Source organism: Bos javanicus, chromosome 16 (assembly GCF_032452875.1).
Source record: "Bos javanicus breed banteng chromosome 16, ARS-OSU_banteng_1.0, whole genome shotgun sequence".
In the NCBI taxonomy this organism is placed as follows: domain Eukaryota; kingdom Metazoa; phylum Chordata; class Mammalia; order Artiodactyla; family Bovidae; genus Bos; species Bos javanicus.
The window spans coordinates 64,466,808-64,483,110 of NC_083883.1; the positions used below are offsets into that span (position 1 = coordinate 64,466,808).

The 16,303-nt window shown below is 47.5% G+C and overlaps 1 protein-coding gene across 4 annotated transcripts in view; it reads right to left on the bottom strand.

The window, feature by feature from the left end:
* The window catches only part of RGS8 (regulator of G protein signaling 8), a 96,879-nt gene that overhangs the window by 31,983 nt on the left and 48,593 nt on the right, over positions 1-16,303 (bottom strand). For 2 of the 4 annotated variants that reach the window (XM_061383410.1, XM_061383412.1), the window contains 2 exons: positions 2,058-2,173; positions 830-902 (listed from right to left, as the gene is read on the bottom strand). The gene's annotated coding sequence lies outside the window, so the exon portion shown is untranslated. Of the gene's footprint in view, positions 1-829; positions 903-1,042; positions 1,490-2,057; positions 2,174-15,187; positions 15,438-16,303 lie in introns of those variants that run through there. The other 2 variants (XM_061383413.1, XM_061383411.1) reach the window with 2 other exon arrangements.

Genomic DNA, 16,303 nt, shown 5'->3' on the forward strand with positions numbered 1-16,303 from the left:
TTCCTCAATCTTTGCCCTAACAGTGCGTATACCTGCATGCGCAGAAGTCAGGAAATCAAAGTCCTTCACAGCCAAAAGCGTCACCAGGAATCATTACTTGCGGTATCTTAGCCTCATTTTCATGGACTTGTGGGTTAGAGCCCCAGAGGAGGGGGACCCCCAGGCCAGGAGCCTTTATTAGCTTGGGGCCGAGCAGAATCAGGTACTACCACCCACACTCACAGCAGGCAAGGTCATCTGGGCGGTATCACCTGGCCTTTGTCCCTGCCCTGTGGCTCTTCGGTCCCACCACCATCCATGCCGGCATCCCAGGGCTGCTCAGATGTCTGCCTCTCTCTCTTCCGCATCCAACACTGGCCACTATTGCCCTTTAAACCCCTCCACTGCCCCTTATATCAGCTTAGTCAAGTATGTAAGAGTTTGCAGGATACCCTGACCCCACGTTTCTCATTCATCCCAGCACCTAGGGGCTCTTACCCTACTTGGCCCTCGATTTGTAGAAGAGTTTGGGGTTACCCAGAGCCCAGGAAGGTCAAAGGTATGATGGTACCATAGTCCATGTGCCCTAATAAGTGGGCATCGAGTTACAGGTGACTCTGGGGCAGACAGGCTGAGACACATTAGAAAGTGAGGATACTCAAGGGGAAAGAAAAAAAAAAAGGTTAAAAGCGAAGAGCAAAGATTTATAAAGAGGGAAGAGGAACTAACAGCCTCAGCGGGAAGAAGGCAATCAATATGCATGGAGAGGCAGGTTAATTAAATATGGATAATGCAATCAGCCCACACGGGCACCCCAGAGAGGAAAGAGAGTAACCCAAGCGATACTCACTGTCTTTGACCAGTCCTCATGGCCTGCGCGTCTTTGCCAACGGGATGGTCAGAGAGGCTGCGGGTAAGGAGCTCTGGGGAAAGAGTAGATCTTTCTCTTAGCAGTCAAATCCTTGGCGGGTGAAGGGCATGTGTGCATGAACACGGAGGCACACTTGCGCACGCACACACACACACACACACACATATCCACATGCCTGCATGCACAACACACCTCCCACCACTTGAGCCGGGCAGCAAGCGGCCCCGCTGAAAGCTCTTCTCTCCGCTTGTCACATTCGGTAAATACTGAAGCAGCCTACACCCAGCGGGCGGCGGCTCAGCTCCCGGGTACAGGCTGCACGCCCATCCTCATTGGCAGGATGCAGGAGGTGCCCCTGAGCGGAGCTCGCCTGGCACTCCTCCTGCATCTCCGTCTTCAGCCTCACTAACCTGCTTCACTGCTCCTCTGGCTGCAGCTCAGCAGCTCAGGGAGAAGTTCCCACAGCCCAGAGCTGCCTCCCTCAGCACCCAGAGGCTGCCCAGGGGGGCAGCAAAGCTGGAGGTATTAACTCTTTCCCGCCACCAGTGAGCTGAAAATCAAGGGTTTGGGTGGGGGGCGGGGGGCGTCTTCTAATGAGCTCTGCTGCTGGCTGAAGGCTGGTTGCTGCTTAGGGAGCAGAGAGCATAAAGATTTTGCCCCCAGACAGCTGCTGACAGCAGGAGCCAAGCCGAATCAAATCTCCTAATGAACCAGGAGGAGGGGGGCTGTCTTGCTGGGTGTGATGTGATGTGATAAATGCAGAGAGCAAGAAAGCTATGGGGCAGGTCACACATCTAAATTCCACCCCCTTTCTCCCAATTTCTATTGTGCCACACTGCCAAGCCACACCACACAGAGCTGAAATTATCCCCCTCTGCCACAGCTCAGCTGCCCCTCTTACCCCACAGGGGCGTTGGTCCCCCCCAACCCATCCCAGCCCCCAGAACCAACCACACCACTCCTCACTTCTTGATGAGAAATCTCCACCTCCCCAGACTTGTACATTTCCAAATCGATGCTCTTGCCTCTCACCTGGGTTTCCCTACACTGGAAATTCACCCCTGTCGCTCATCCATCACCTAGCAACTTCTCCCGACTTGCATTTGTCACGGAATGAGACTTTTCCCTTTGTTCTGCCCAATCCGCACACTATCTCTATTTTTCTATCTTCTACCGTCTTTTTTTTTTTTCTTTCAAATCGCCTTACCCACATGGATCTTCACACTGCCCGGTTCAGTTCCACAAGGAGGATTCTCTCTTCCTGCTTGCCCTAGTACAGTAATTCTCCGAGCGCGGTCCCTGGACCAGCAGTGTCAGCATCACCTGGGAATGTGTTCGAAATGTAAAGTCTTAGGCCCCACCCCCAGACCTACAGAATTGGAGACTCTGGGGATGGGGCCGGCCTTGCGGGTGATTTCAATGCATGCTAAAGTTTACAAACCGCTGCCCTGGGATAAAGCTTACTTACCTTCTTTCTCCTCATTCCACTCCAGGTCTCTAAGGCACCGCCTCCTGCTCCCACCCAGGAACTAGCTCCCAATGCACCTAGACTTTGCTGCAAATCATTCCTGAAACCCAGAAAGCAGCACTGGCTGGAGATATCAGCAGATATCGCTATGGAAAGTGATGCTTTTATTCTAAAGATACCAGACTCTCTTTGTTGACCCATTCCCAATGTTAGAAAGCATTGTCATGTGTTGTCACTCAACAACCCCTTGCCACAGTCAAGAGACAGTATTATCATCCCTGTGACACAGATCAGAGAACTGAGGGTAGAAAAGGTGACCTGCCTTTTTCAAAGTGACACCACGCATCAGCGGCACTTCAAGGACCAGAACTTGCTTCCTTATGACTTTTAGAGCAGAGCTTTTTCTACTACGTCACGCCAGAACGCAGTCTTTCCTGGCAGATCTATTGGTGCATAGCCTGGACCCTCGCAGTGCAATGACTCTGCCGCAACCACACTGATGATAGGATGAAATAAAAATTCTGATGCTGCCTCCACAGTGACTCATAGTCTCTCTCTGAAAATGTCCACAGTGCCCCTCTGTTAGGTAAAGGGAACTTCGTGTTATAAAAGGAGATGCAAACGAGCGTTTTCTATCCCTCCGAATTCCTGTCCTGAACCCCAAGGCAAACTGGGGTTTCGAATTAAAGCATAAAGAGAATCGTTCACTTCTGGGCATTTTCCTGGTGAACTGTACCATTAGAAACAGGCACACAGATAAACCAGTGAATAAAAGCCCAGCGATAAGCGCTTCCCTAATCCAAGGTACAGAGAAGGCAATGGCACCCCACTCCAGTACTCTTGCCTGGAAAATCCCATGGACGAGGAGCCTGGTAGGCTGCAGTCCATGGGGTCGCTAAGAGTTGGACACAACTCAAGTGACTTCACTTTCACTTTTCACTTTCATGCATTGGAGAAGGAAATGGCAACCCACTCCAGTGTTCTTGCCTGGAGAATCCCAAGGACGGGGGAGCCTGGTGCGCTGCCGTCTATGGGGTCGCACAGAGTTGGACACGACTGAAGCGACTTAGCAGCAGCAGCAGCAATCCAAGGTAAGTTTATACTATAAGCTGGATCCACCCCTAGATTCCTCATCCAGGGCTAATGTTTAATGAGCACTTGGTATGTGCCATTTTCATACTGTTCATACTCCTTTCATACTGCAAGGGGATCAAAACAGTCAATCCTAAAGGAAATCAGTTCTGAATATTCATTGGAAGGACTGATGCTAAAGCTGAAGCTCCAATACTTTGGCCACCTGATGAGAAGAACTGATTCACTGGAAAAGATCCTGATGCTGGGAAAGATTGAAGACAGGAGGAGAAGGGGACGACAGAGGGTGAGATTGTTGGATGCCATCAGCGACTCAATGGACACGAGTCTGAGCAAGCTCCGGGAGTTAGTGATGGACAGGGAAGCCTGGCGTGCTGCAGTCCATGGGGTCACAAAGAGTCGGACATGAAAGAGTGACTGAACTGACTAGTATGTGCCAGACACTGTGCTAAACATTGCACTTTGTTATCTTATTTAACTCTCACCAAAAACTTACAGGCTTCTCTGGTGGCTCAGACGGTAAAGAATCTGCCTAATGCAGGAGTCCTGGGTTCCATCCCTGGGTCCAGAAGATCCCCTGGAGAAGGGAATGGCAACCCACTCCAGTATTCTTACCTGGAGAATTCCATGGACAGAGGATCCTGGTGGGCCATAGCCCATGGGGTTGCAAAGAGTTGGACACGACTGAGTGACTAACACAAACTTACAAGATCAACGTCTTTACCATCTGTTTTACAGATGGGAAAACAGAGAAAAGCCATTTATAAGCAACAGAGCTGGGTATCTGATACCAAACTCAGTGCCTCTAGCCTATTCCACCTTTTGCCTGAATACAAAGGCAGGGTCAGCGTGGGACCCCTTTACTAGTGCTAACACAGGGGGCTGGAGGCTTCCTCCAAGTCTTACACTGCCCAGTCCAGCATCCAGGATTTAAAGGCACTGAGGAGGCAGGGGAGTGTTGTACGGGAGCCCAACTCTCAAGTGGAAGCTGACCCATATTAACCAGACATCAGAATCTTCAACTAGCTTTTAGAGAATTAATATAGTTGCAGCAAGTCAATAAGCCAACCCAAACATTTAAGGAGAAATACCATAATTAATAAAGTTTTAAAAGAAAGAACAGGAATATAAAGAGCAGAGGGATGAGGGTGTGTAGACATGACTCTAACATGAGTAAAAAGAAAACTCTCTTAAACACCAAGGAGTAAGCTCACAGCACCCCAGTTTGAGCAGCACAGACCAGACAGGTCCCTCCCAAGGGAGGACTCTAGGGATTTCCCTGGTGGCCCAGTGTAGCAGGTCCAGGTTCAAGATCCCAAGTGGTTCGGGTATGCGGACTCAGTCGTGTCCAACTCCTGGCGACCCCATGGACTGTAGCCCGCCAGATTCCTCTGTCCATGGAATTTTCCAGGTAAGAATATGGAGTGGGTTGCCATGTCCTCCTCCAGGGGATCTTCCCGACCCAGGGAACCAACCCACATTTCTGGAGTCTCCTGCATTGGCAGATGGATTTTTTACCATTAGCACCACCTGAAAAGCCCCCAAGATCCCGCGTGCCCCAACCAAAACCCAGTGCAGTCAAATAAATAATTTTTTAAGGGAGGACTCTTATCTTCCTTCCTATAGAGGCAGGTGTATAAAGAATTTAGGGGCAGGAAATTAAGTTGAACTGAGGGGATATGTATCCTGGCATGGTTTTCTTTCCAAAGGAGAGAGATAGGAAAAGGCAAGCAGGTTGGAGGGCTAATGAGAAAGGTCCTTGCTACTTGGACTCTGGTCCAGGGACATAGAACTCTGGATTCTTCTCTGTTTACAGCTCCTGAGCTGCTGGCTGAAAACTAGGCATAGGACAGCATCTCAGGTTGCGACTCATGGTTTTTCCTGGGAAAGCAATCACCGCAAGCCCTGCTCTGGCTTCTCGGCACTTCTGGCTGCCGGGCACCTCGATGATCATCCCTCTCTGCACTTGCTCCTCTGTGGAACTCCATCCTCCCAAGCACCGGTCACGGCTTCTCTCCAGAATCAGGACTTTGGTCCTAGCTCTCTTGAGCTCCATGCTGCACTTCAAGAGGTCTTCTAAACAGCCCCACCCCTCTCAGACCCTGCAGACTCTCAACTGTCTCCAAAACAACCACCTTCCCCTCCAAGTCCTCCATTCTTGCTGGGCTCCTGTGTGCATTCATGACATCACTGTGTTCCAGACCCTCAAGGTAATAAATGCAGGTATCTGGGGTTTCTTTCCCTCCATTCCTCTTGCTGAATTGATTTCTAAACCTTGTCATTGTACTTCTGATTTATTTCTGAATTTCCTCATCTCGCATCCATTGATGCTGCCATGTCAGAGGTTATCAGCACCCAGCACAATGCATGCCCTTTCACCTCCCCTAAATAACTGATCTTCCTGCCCCTATTTCATCACCCCCATTCCCCACAAACCTTCTGGCACACTCCACTACCACAAGAGTAACCTACTGAATAGATCCATAAAGCAAATCTTCCCTGGTGGTTCAGTGGTAAGAATCCACCTGCAGTGCAGGAGACACGGGTTTGATCCCTGGGTCGGGAAGATCCCCTGGAGGAGGAAATGGCAACCCACTCTGGTATTCTTGCCTGGAAAATCCCATGGACAGGGGAGCCTGGTGGGCTAGAGTCCACAGGGTTGCAAAAGACTGGGACACGACTGAGCGATTGAACAGCAACAACCAACAACAAAGCAGATCATCTGTGTAACGGGCTCCACTGTAACTCCCTATTCTGCCTGATATTCCAATAATCTGGTCTCACTTACCTATCCAGTCTCACATCCCGTTGTACACTCAGGCATGTGCATGTGTGCACACATGCATGCAAGCACACACCTGATTCCTCAGCTAGTCTCTTTGAATGTCTCCACTCTGGGTCTGTCTCTTAACCCCCAGTTCCTTCCTGAAACCCAATATCTCCAAGCTAAAACTTCGCCTTTCCAAAGCGTTTCCAGAGCTCCCTCAGTTGGGAGGAATCCCCCCATTCTGACATCGCCGCTGTGCTGTGATTCTCTGACAGCCCGCATCACAGCCTGTAGTTTATCCTTGTGATTTATGTTTTCGGATCCTCCCAAATGACTGTGTGTGCCACAAAGACAGAGTCTCTGACTCGTTCCCCCTGCCATCAATTTTCATTGCCTGGTATGGAGCAGGTGTTTAATAAATGTCAGCTGCATTTGATTTTCAGTTCATGAGAAAATGTGAAAAATCACCGAGGATTCCTTATGGCAGAAACACACCAGACTTCTGCAGTCTCCAGGTCAAGATGGAAGTCAGACCAACGTTAATGACGCCCAGGGGCAGCCGTCCAGGTACGTACGGCATCTGCAAACTATTGTTCCCAACTGTCTGGTCGGGGCAGAGTGGAATTAATCAAGAGCAAAAGGACACCTGGCGTTGTCACACGGGCCACAGAAATGTAATTACATTGAAGATAAAGGGAATTAAAGACTGCAATATAATATTTTTAAAAGCCACGATAGTGGAAGCGGAGGTTTATTGCCAAATGCCCCCTGTGTGCTGATTTCATCAACATACCACCTAGGATAGGACCACATTAAAAGCTTTTAATAAAACAGTCATTTGGATATTAGATTTGAATTCTGGTCACCATGCTAAAGCTCTTCCACAAATCTTTTAAAAGCAATTTCCAGTTTGTAGCTTCCTAGTAACAGTAGAAACATGAATCAACATATGCCACATTGATTTGGGGTTTCCATGGAGACTGGAAGGACACAGGGAAGGGAAGGACAGAAAGAGGCCAGTTGGCCCAAAATTCTGCTAAAAAAAAAAATGCATCTCGATTCCATTCCTCTGAGCATTAGCAGCCTCATTTCCTTCCTGTTCATCAGTTCGAGCTTCCTGATATTTAATTTGTAATAAGCCTACTCGACTTTGCACAAGGAACATCAGAGGGGGCATGGAAAAAAGTCAGCAGCTAAAGGTGTGGGCCCAGGAGGTTTGCAAAGAGGACCCGAGAAACACGGGCTCTGGAATCAGAAGAAAGAGCCTCTGATCCTCACTCTGCTGCAAACTAGCTCCGTGACACTCACTGCCCTCACTAGCTGCATGATTACCAACTAACATAACCAAGAGCTTTGAATTTCAATTTCCTCATCTGTAAAACACAAATTAACACACCTGCCCTATTTTTCAAGGTGGTTATAAGAAAGAAATGAGACAGTCTGTGGGAAGGAAAATGCTTTGCAAATTCCAGCACACTGTACCCTGTTATTATATTTGGTGATGCTCTGTGCTACTCTCTAAATGGAATTTTGCCAATGAGCAAGTCTATGCAGAACAAGATTGATGACTTAGTAGAGAGTAGACTGACCTGGAAAAAAAGAACAGTGGGTTTGACAGCCCTGAATTTCCATCTCTGCTCCTTGCCTTCCCCAGATCTGTAACTGCGGGCAAGTTATTCTCCCTCTCTGAGTGTTATTTTCATCATGTCATCAGTTTGCTACAAAGATTATAACGATCCTTATACCAATGTCATCAGCTTGTTAAAAGGATCCAATTAGATAACATCATCAAGTTCAGCATAATGTTTGATGAACGGCAAGTGACTGTGAGCCACCATTATTAGCTGTATCAATTGTTTCATCATCTGTAAAATGGGAATTAGAACTCCTACCCTTCCCCACTTTACATAGGGGATGACTTCAACGAGACCCACTCAGCTATTTGCTAAGCTGTCTGGGAAAACACGCTAAATAGATAGAATGTTATTGTTTAAAGATTCATGTTTGCCACTTGCTAAGCCAGGTAACAGCAAAAAAAAAAAAAAAAAGTATGAAACATTTGCAAGGATTTTCAAGCTTCTTGGTGGATGGGCGTTACTCAAGTCCCGGCTACAAAAGCCCTTATCTTTTGTCCCCCTTGAGCCTTCGTGTGTCTCCTTATGACTCCCTCCAGCCTTTCCTTCTTTCTATCCTCTTTTCTTTATTCATTATTTTTATACTTCTCCCTCTAAGCGTGTCTAGAAGGAATTTTAAAATGAATCTTCGGAGGCTTTGTTGTCTAAACTGCAGTGGTTCCCTAGAGCTCCTAAAATTAAATGGCAGACCTACACTGGGAGAAATGACATGAAATCAGGAGTTGTTATGGAATTACAGGACTCTCAGACAGTGGCCATCAGTGTTAAAAAACAAAACAAAACCTTAAGAAGCACATCAACCAAATACAGTGTGTGAAATTTAACTTGAACCCTGATTTGAATTTAAAGACATAAAAAAATATTATGAGACAATTGGGGGAAGGGGGAGCACTGATTAGATATTATTGTTAATGTGATATCAATACTGAGGGTTTTTTTTTTTTCCTTAAGCAATCTCACTCTTTAGAAATACACCTGGAAATATTTAACATTGAAATGATATGCTATCTGGAAATTGCTTAAAAATCACCCAGGGTGGTGAGTGCAAGGGGATCAAAGCTGAGTTGTCCTGTCTTCTTGACTTGTCTATTTTTGATAGTATGCCTAATTTTTTTTTTTTAGTGTGACAAGATATGCTTTAGTAAAAAGAGCATATGTGTAAACTGTTAGTGCAAGGAAATCAAAATATGAAAGATGCAATTTGAATAGAAATTGATTTCCTGTTTATTTTCCTTTGTAAGCTTTCCTCCCCAAGGATAAATCAACTTAAAAAAAAAAAAAAACCAAAAAACTATTTGACTCCTAGGGAGCAGGTGCTAAAATTCATAGAGGTTTAGAGTGGGTATGACTCTCAGATATCACCTACAGAACCTAAACTTTAAAGACTTTGCCCAAAGTCACATTTCTTAGAGCCATAGTCAGGACTCAGCACAGAGCTATTAGAACAGCATCCAGCTACTTACTTCCTTTCCTCCCATTTCTGAGCTGCCCAAACATCCAGAATCCAGGGCCACAAGTCACCCTTGGACGAGGATGCAAAGGATGACCTGTTTGCTTACATCCCCAACCCTTCCCTGCCCCTATTGTGACCTGAGCCTTACACAGTGAACTCACTTTTTACAAGTTAGCTTCCCAGTGGCCAGCTGGCTCCTGAGAAGGCAGTCAAAGGGCAGGAAGCCAGAGAGAAAGGAAGAGTGTGCGTGCTCATTCTCCATCGCTCAGTCATGTCCGACTCTTTGTAGCCCCATGGCCTGTAACCCTCCAGGCTCCTCTGTCCATGGAATTTTTCAGGCAAAAATACTGAAGGGAGTTGCCATTTCCTCGTCCAGCAGATCTTCCTGACCCAAGGTTTGAACCCACATCTCCTACATTGCAGGCAGATTCTTTACTACTGAGCCACCTGGGAAGTCCACAGAGAAGAGAGGGCTTCTAGAACGTGATCCTTCACATGTCCACAGCCTCATCTCCTGGTTCATCATGATCATCAAGCCCTCAGGTACGAAATAACCTCAACCTCTTCTCCTGTCTCCTCATCTGCAAGTCTATGCACATCCACCCCTCGCAGGTGTGTCTATCAGGGCAAATTCTTCCTCGAGGCCCTGCTTCCCCACTTAACCCTCCCTGCTTGATCAACTTTCTATCTTTATTCTTTCTCTCCCCCATTACACTTACAAATAAAAGTACTCTTTCATTAAAAAAAAATCCCCCTTGGGTATTCCTCCCTTTGTCAGCAAAGCTGTCTGACAGCATCTCCCATTTCCCCACTTCCTATCCCATCCTCAGTTCTTCACAATTGGCTTCCATCCCCACCACTGCCCTGAAACAGGGACCCCCCCATCCTGTGACATCCAATGACACTTGTCTTTAAGGACCTCTTCACTGCATCCACCACGGTGACCCGTCACTTCTAGCATTCCTACTCCCTTAGTCTCCTCTACCTGACACTGTCCTAACTGCCCTTTCCCTTGGTCTTCTTTGCTAGCTCCTCCTCTTCTCAAAGCATAAATATTGATATTCTCCTGCTTTCTAACCTTGGCTTCCTGTTCTCCTCTCCTTAAATGCTTCTTGGGCAATCTTATCCTTGTCCGCACTCCTAACTACACAGATATACTGACCATTTCCAAATATTTTCCTCTAATTCTGGCCCTTTTCCCAATTGTAAACATTCTTATAGCCCATGGTTGCTGAATATACCTCTCAGATATTCCCCAGGCACAACATATCCAGATCTATCTAAAAATTGAGTACATCATACCCACTTCTTCTCCTGACCCATTTTCGCCCACCCTTCCCCCATATACCTACAAATCTTGGCTTTCTCTGCCATCTTTGGTTTCAGCTTCTGGCACCAACATCCACTGAGTAACTCGAGCCAAAAATAGGGAAGCAATTAGAGATGACACCTTTTCTTTCATCTCCTATAGTCAAGCAGTTACCAAACCATACTGATTAAATCTCCTTCAGTTTTTACACCTGCCTCCTCTCTTTCCTTACTACCATTGCTCTGGTTCACCTCCTGGCTCATAGTTCCTGGTTCTTGTTCTCGGGCTCTGTGATCCAACCTACCTCCTTAAATTCAACTCCAGTCTGCAGCCATAATCACCTATGTAAAACATGATTATGGTCCCTTCACCTCACAACCTGTAAGCCCAAGCCTCGGAATAAAGTTCAAGCTTAAATATTCTGACACATAAAGTCCTCAGGAGCTGGGTCCCACCTACCTGAGAGTTGTCCACCAGCCCAGTGGCTGATGCTTCATGCTCTAGTAACTCCAAAGTGCTCACAGTCTTGAGCACACATCATGGTTCCAAGTCTCTAGGCCTTGTTTCTGTAATTTGTTCTGCCTCCTCACCCTTCTGGCTGCACTCAGGACCACTTCCTCCAAGCAGGCTCCTCTGCACAGCCAGGTTTTGCAAGTGTCCTACTCTGTGCTCCTGGACATACTTCTCTACCTCAGCACTCGGCATGATTAAGTGCCTACAACTCTCGTCTCCTACCCAGTCTCTTAAATTCACCAAGGACAGGAAACTGTATCCATTCTTTCATTCATTTATTCAACTAACCCTTAGGTATCTCCTATGCACCAAGCAATGTACCAGGAGGCATGGGTCCATTTCATGACCTATACAGACGACACAGGTAAAAGCTTTTTCCTCTCTACATCTCCAACACCTAGCCCAGTGCCTGGCACCAAGAAGATGCTCAATAAATGTTTGTTGAACTTAACTGAACCAGACAACAGGTGAGTGAGTGAGGCTCTTTGGAGCAAGGATGATGACTGGAAGAGGCAGCAAGGAATTACAGAAATGGTATGAGCTATCAGGTCCAGTAAAAAGGGTTCAAACTCCAACTTATCCTCTTCGTGGCTGAGTTATCTTGGCTTAAGACCTTGCTGTCTCCTCTGTGAAATCAGAATACTAAAGCAATGCCAACTTCCTGAGCTACTGTAAGAATTCAGTAATATTAAAGCAAACATGGATTGTAAATTCTTCAGCCTTATCAAAACACGAAGTCACACTGAGAGCATCAGAGTCATAGAAGACAGAGGTCCGACACCACACAGGGGTAGAGGGGAGGCTACAGAGGATGGGGCAGCAGGGCAGGAGATGGAGAAGCAGTGGGACCTAGTTTTCAAGGCCCTGGGGCTGAGATGTGAGTGCACGAGGCCCTGTCACAATAGGAGTGTGGCTCTCCTCCTATGTCGCAGTGCCAGGGTGCTGGTTATCAATCTCTTCCCCTTCATAGACAGTAACAAAAGCTTTACCATTTGCCATCAGGGTCTACAGCTGTGGGCAGAAAGCAGCTTCAGCACTCTCCCCCGCCTCTGAATGTAAAATCAGGTGTTTCTAATCCTCCATTTTTAATGACTTCAGCCAATGGCTTTTACGTCCTCCCTGACGGGTCCAGTCCAGCCAGCTAGCCAGATTTATGCAAAAAAGAAGCTCCACAGCCATCAGACCAGGGCATGGGGCTGGCCACACCAACAGTGGCAGGAAATGGTGGTGTGGAGACTGGGGGCAGCTCTCCTGCTGGGATCTATTCCTACCTTCACAGACCCCCCTGGAAAATGAAATGCTTTGCTTTCAGGCCTGTGCCGGGCACACATGAATGTCTGCACTGCGGGCGGGAGGAGGGACCAGGGCTGCGTGGGTGCACTCTGATGCACAAAGACGCTGAGCAAATTCTGACACTTTTCCTTGAGAGACAAGGCCCTGGTAGGAATCTACCTTAAGCCATTCAGCTTTTCTGAGACCCTCTTCTTTTTAGGACCTTTTATTGAAGGATTCAAAAGTTTTTTGGAAATTCCAAACAGAGAGGCCTGATAAAGGTTCTGATGAGAATGTTGATGCTTCTTGAACAGTGAAAAGTATTCTAATTTTCAAGACAGAGGAAAAGCAAGGAGCATTTCTAGTGGCTCAGGAGCTATAAGTATTTGGACAGAAATGAAATGAGCAAACACATGGGATAGGAGAGCCTGGGAAAGGATTAGCAGGATAAATATCCTAAGCCATGAAGTCGTGATACACAACAAAACTTGTGTTTGTATGGCACCGCCAAAACCTAAAAATTGCTTTCACTTCTTTAACTGATCAAGTTTTTTAAGCTCCTGGAGACTAAGTTTTAGGGAAGTTGGAAGGATTAAACAGCATCTTGTGAGGAAGATACCTAGTAAAGTTGCCCAGCACATCTTGATAACTGGCAGCTATCATCATTTTTTAGTTGATCCTCATAAAAACTTTTGGAGGTAAGTTGGGCCCTTGATATTGTACCCATTTTACAGATGATAAAAGCAAAGCTGTACAGGATCCCTGAGTGAAGGACACAGGGTAATTCGATTAATGACCCTAGGGAGACTCAAACCCAGGACCACCAGGGCTTTTTCCACTCTCTCCAACATTGCATCACATTCAGTACTGCTGCTGCTGACCCATCCCTGAGACCCACATTTGGAGGATTTTTAAAATGATAATATGATGGATTTTGTGCAGCCAACCATCTACCTCTTACTCAATCCCTTGGGAGTCCCTGGCATTTGTGAAATGACTCTTGTGGTTGAAGCTCACTGACCCATAGGAGAAAGACCTTGGCTTCAAGCAAAAGTCTAATTCAACTGGACAAAGAATATGAGAAAGTTTTAAGATTCCTTTGTGCATAAAGCACTGTGTGAGAAAAAATTTTAATGCCAAAATAACAGGGTCTCCAGGAGCAGCTTACCTCGGCCAGGCCACTGTGGACTAGGGGCCACCCAACACTCTCCAATCCCCATTCACCCCTCTCCCATCAATCTTCTACTAGGACACCTATTCTAAGGACTGAGCAAAGAACAAATGGTTAATAAAAACAGTTTGCCAGACTGATTGAGTGCTCACAGGGATACCATTCCCAAACTAAAAGTAAAAGCCATCATCAGCATAACAACACATTGCCAGTTAGAGCTTTGAACTTTCCCCCAAGCACTTAGATGCTCTCGTGATAACCGTTATCTCACTCCCCCACTTTCCAGCACCTCCTGCATCTTCCCAAAAAAACCTGGAATTTTCCAAAACTGTAGGAACAAATAATCCAAAAATAACCCAAGTTGCAGGAGGAGTAGGCTTTCCTTCCTATTTCATTAGTTTGAAAGCATCCCAAGATAAACACCTATGAGGACCTTCAGCCAGGTTTTAAATATGGAGTGAAACAATAGACTGAGATGGAATGACTCTAGCACAGAGAAAAGCCGCTCTCCTCCACACCCCTCTAGACAGCTCTGAGAAGCTGATGCCAAGGACGCATCCCCTCCTATAGGTGTTTACTATGTCCTCAACTCACTGCTTAGAAATTGGTGACCTGCCCTCTCCTAAAAAAGACAATTGCAGCTACGTGTGGTGATGGAAGTTAACTGGACTTATTGCGGTGATCTTTTCATAATACATACATATATCAAATCATTACACTGTAACCTGAAACCAAAATGATGTTATATGTCACTTGTATCAGTTTAAAAAAAAAACACACACCATCCCAGCAAGTCTCATTTTAAGACTATGTCTAAGAAAACAATACAGAATGTGAACAAAACTTGATGATATTCTTCCAATATTATATGCAATAATAAAAATGTGGGAAAATATTTGAAACTAGAAGTTGGTGACCTGCCAGTGGATGTGTTAATTAACTCGACAGTAGGAGTCCTTTCAGAATGCATACATGTATCAAATCATCCCATTGGGCACTTTAAACATATTACAATGTTATCTGTCACTACATCTCAATAAAGCTGAAAAAAAACCCAAAAAGATCAGTGACCTCCGATGTATTTTGATCTCCCTTGAACCCACTGTGATTGTGAGTTCTCCTGCATCGGAATGTGTCACCAGCGTTAGTCACCAGCAGCACAGGGGACCTGCACGCTGTCTGGAAACAGAACAGATGCTGTGGGCAGCCAGACTGCTGTGCCGGCGATCCGCTGAACACAACAGGAAAGAAGACATGAATGAAACGAACAGAAAGTGTCACGGTCTAGGCAGCAATCAACCATAATCACAGAGCCCCCGAAGGGATCTGCAGGGAGATATTGCGTCCCCTTGGACAAGAAAGGAGGTTTCAGAGGAGGAGAAAGAACAAAAACAGGATATTGGCAGCTTAGCACCCACTGTCCGGGAAGAATGGGCATGTCCCTGCACCCTTGCTCCTGGCAAGAGTGACCGGCTTAACCCAGTCTGTCTAAGGAGCTCTGTTAGAGAATGGGAGGGTAGGGTTATGACAGGCAGACAGCGCCTTTTCTGCCCTGGGGTGTCCTGCACTTCCCAGCAAGACTCATGGCTCAGGATGGCCGGCTGGGAGGGCCAGTTCGGGGGCCCTCTCGCCCGGCTGGAAGAGCGGCTCTCTCTTACCTGTCTGGTGGAGGGCAGTGCAGCTGGGAAGGTTTGTCTGGTGCTGGTCCCAGCTGGGCATGGCTCGGTGAAGCCCTGAGTGACCGAGTCAGCCGCTTCCTGGTACATGGGAGAGGGCTGCCGAGGGGCGGCTCACCTCACCTCGGGGGGTGGGGTGGGGGTGCCCCTAGCAGGGCGGCTGTAACATGCAGCTCCCGCTGGCTCCTCACCCGCCTGCGGGGCTTTGCATCTCATGAACTGGGAAGGCAGCGAGCGCCCGGGGAAGGGGGTGGGGAAGCGGAGGGAGGGGAGGGGGCACTCTGACAGATGATGCGCGCTGCCACGCAGAGTCGGGGGAGGACCGCAGACTCAAGCAGGATGGCACTGCCTATGAGGCTCTCCTGCTGACAGCGAGCTCACTGGCAGCTGCCTCCGAGGGGCCAATGCGCTGCAGAAGGCAGGGAGAAGCAGAGCCCACAGGGGTCTGAGGTTGGACGTGGGGGCATAGGGGGTCCCCCAGGGTTGCACAGCGGGGAAGCGGGTGAAACAGGGTAGCTGGCCTCAGGAGAGAGAGGAGAACCTGCCTCGGCTCAAAAACAGACCGGGATGGGCGCAAAAGACAAAGGCTCAGCCTCAAAGAGGTCTCTCCTGCCATAGCCAACAAGCAAGGATGCTCTGGCTTTAGGAATTTGGAATGGCTGGGCAAAGTAGAGGAAGCCCAGTTCTAACTTTCTCAATGAGGATTAAAAATCAGCCAGGGAAGAGTGTAATGCATGAAACGTTTCGTGTTATTTGCCACTCCACACCACAGGCCAGCCTGGGTGCCCCTCGGTCAGCTGCCCAACCTGTGATGGGGATGTGGTGGCAAGAACAAGGAGCAAGAGAGAGGGCTGGGAGGGGACAGAGAGAACATGTCATGTGATGCTTCTGTCTGTAAAGTTCCATTTGGATGATCAGGAGAAAAACCTTTTGGACAGCTTGGGCCAGTGCCTGGAGCAGCTTCTGAGCATCAGGGATAAATAACTGTTGGCATCGGATTCTAGAGTCTACGAGACCTGCCGCCCCCACGTGGGCAGCAGGTTCACCACACAGGCCCTGGAGCTGACAGTCATCGGCTCTATTTACAAGCACAGCCAG